This window comes from Arachis hypogaea, chromosome 20, assembly GCF_003086295.3.
Source record: "Arachis hypogaea cultivar Tifrunner chromosome 20, arahy.Tifrunner.gnm2.J5K5, whole genome shotgun sequence".
Taxonomy (NCBI): domain Eukaryota; kingdom Viridiplantae; phylum Streptophyta; class Magnoliopsida; order Fabales; family Fabaceae; genus Arachis; species Arachis hypogaea.
Genome location: NC_092055.1, coordinates 41,013,034 through 41,016,029, shown reverse-complemented (window position 1 = coordinate 41,016,029; position 2,996 = coordinate 41,013,034). Strand labels below are relative to the sequence as shown.

General features: G+C 33.2%; 1 non-coding gene across 1 annotated transcript; it reads right to left on the bottom strand.

Moving 5' to 3' along the window:
- Nucleotides 1-2,166: 2,166 nt before the first annotated feature.
- Nucleotides 2,167-2,274, bottom strand: LOC112788229 (small nucleolar RNA R71). The gene has a single exon (XR_003195603.1). It is a non-coding gene; the product is annotated as a small nucleolar RNA R71 (small nucleolar RNA).
- Nucleotides 2,275-2,996: the final 722 nt, after the last annotated feature.

Genomic DNA, 2,996 nt, shown 5'->3' with positions numbered 1-2,996 from the left:
ATGAGTATGTCAGGCATGTCATATCTAAATTACATGCTGAAGCTTGGCTGGCCATTGGCCATGTCTAGTGTTTTGGACCGGAGCTTTCATTGAAAGCTTGGCTGGCTAGTGAGCCATGTCTAATTCCTGGACTGAAGCTTTAGACTAAGAATGCAAGATTCCTGGAATTCATATTAAAAATTTTGGAATCCTTATTTTCCTTTTTCAATTAATTTTCGAAAATTCAAAAAAAAAATAGAAAATCATAAAAATCAAAAATATTTTTGTGTTTCTTATTTGAGTCTTGAGTCATATCATAAGTTTGGTGTCACTTGCATATGCATCTAGCATTTTTCGAAAATCTCATGCATTCATAGTGTTCTTCATGATCTTCAAGTTGTTCTTGGTAAGTCTTCTTGTTTGATCTTGATGATTTTTTGTTTTGTGTCTTTTCATGTTTATCATATGCATTCTTGAATTCTTAGTGCGTAAGCATTAAAGAATTCTAAGTTTGGTGTCTTGCATGTTTTCTTTGCATTAAAAATTTTTCAAAAATATGTTCTTGATGTTCATCATGACATTCAAAGTGTTCTTGGTGTTCATCTTGACATTCATAGCATTCTTGCATGCATCACATGTTTTGATCTAAAAATTTCATGCATTGCATCATTTTAGTGTTTTTCTCTTGCATCATAAAAAAATTCAAAAATCAAAAAAATATCTTTCCCTTTTTCTCTCATCAAATTTGAAAATTTGAGTTGACTTTTTCAAAAATTTTTAAAATCAAGTTGTTTCTTATGAGTCAAATCAAATTTTCAATTTGAAAATCTTATCTTTTTCAAAATCTTTTTCAAAAATCAAATCTTTTTCAAAATTCTTAGTTATTTTCGAAAATTTCAAAAATATTTTTCAAAAATCTTTTTCTTATTTTTATACCAAATTTTCGAAAATAACATAATCAATTAATGTTTTGATTCAAAAATTTGAAGTTTGTTACTTGCTTGTTAAGAAAGATTCAAACTTTAAGTTCTAGAATCATATCTTGTGAATTCTTATGAATCAAGTCATTAATTGTGATTTTAAAAATCAAATCTTTTTCAAAACAAATTTCAATCATATCTTTTCAAAAATATCTTCTTATCTTATCTTTTTCAAAAATATCTTTTTAAAAATATCTTTTCTAACTTCCTAACTTCTTATCTTTTCAAAATTTGTTTCAACTAACTAACTAACTTTTTGTTTGTTTCTTAACTTTTTCAAAACTACCTAACTAACTCTCTCTCTCTAATTTTCGAAAATATCTCCCCTCTTTTTCAAAAATTTCTTTTTAATTAACTAATTATTTTTATTTTTTATTTTTGATTTCAAAAATTTTCGAAAATTACTAACATTTTTTCAAAAACCAATTTTCAAAAATCACTAACTCCTTTTTCAAAATAATTTTCGAAAATTATCCCTCCCCCATCTCATTCTATTTATTCATTCATATCCTAACATCTCATTTCACCTCCTTCCATCCTCACAGTTGTGTTTCTTCCATTATATTACATTCTTTGTCTCCCCCTCTTCTTCCACTCACACAGGGATCCCTATATTGTGGTATAAAGGATCTCTATTATTATTATCATTTTTCTGTCCATTCTTCCTTGTCATATAAGCAGGAGCAAGGATAAGAACATTCTTGTGGAAGCAGATCCAGAACCTGAAAGGACTCTGAAGAGAAAATTAAGAGAAGCTAAATTACAACAATCCAGAGAAAACCTTTCAGAAATTTTCGAACAGGCAGAGGAGATGGCAGCCGAAAATAATAATAATGCAAGGAGGATGCTTGGTGACTTTACTGCACCTAATTCCAATTTACATGGAAGAAGCATCTCCATTCCTGCCATTGGAGCAAACAACTTTGAGCTGAAACCTCAGTTAGTTTCTCTGATGCAGCAGAACTGCAAGTTTCATGGACTTCCATCTGAAGATCCTTTTCAGTTCTTAACTGAGTTCTTGCAGATATGTGATACTGTTAAGACTAATGGAATAGATCCTGAAGTCTACAGGCTCATGCTTTTCCCCTTTGCTGTAAGAGACAGAGCTAGATTATGGTTGGATTCTCAACCTAAAGACAGCCTGAACTCTTGGGATAAGCTGGTCACGGCTCTCTTAGCCAAGTACTTTCCTCCTCAAAAGCTGAGCAAGCTTAGAGCTGATGTTCAAACCTTCAGACAGAAAGAAGGTGAATCTCTCTATGAAGCTTGGGAAAGATACAAACAGTTGACCAAAAAGTGTCCTTCTGACATGCTTTCAGAATGGACCATCCTGGATATATTCTATGATGGTTTATCTGAGCTATCAAAGATGTCACTGGACACCTCTGCAGGTGGATCCATTCACCTAAAGAAAACGCCTGCAGAAGCTCAAGAACTCATTGACATGGTTGCTAATAACCAGTTCATGTACACTTCTGAAAGGAATCCTGTGAGTAATGGGACGCCTATGAAGAAGGGAGTTCTTGAGGTTGATACTCTGAATGCCATATTGGCTCAGAATAAAATATTGACTTAGCAAGTCAATATGATTTCTCAGAGTCTGCATGGAATGCAAGCTGCATCCAACAGTACTCAAGAGGCATCTTCTGAAGAAGAAGCCTATGATCCTGAGAACCCTGCAATAGCAGAGGTAAATTACTTAGGTGAACCTTATGGAAACACCTATAACTCAACATGGAGAAATCATCCAAATTTCTCATGGAAGGATCAAAAGCCTCAACAAGGCTTTAATAATGGTGGAAGAAACAGGTTTAGCAATAGCAAGCCTTTTCCATCATCAACTCAGCAACAGACAGAGAACTCTGAACAAAATGCTACTAATTTAGCAAATCTAGTCTCTGATCTATCTAAGGCCACTGTAAGTTTCATGAATGAAACAAGATCTTCCATTAGAAATCTGGAAGCACAAGTGGGCCAGCTAAGTAAAAGGATCACTGAAATCCCTCCTAATACTCTCCCAAGCAATACAGAAGAGAA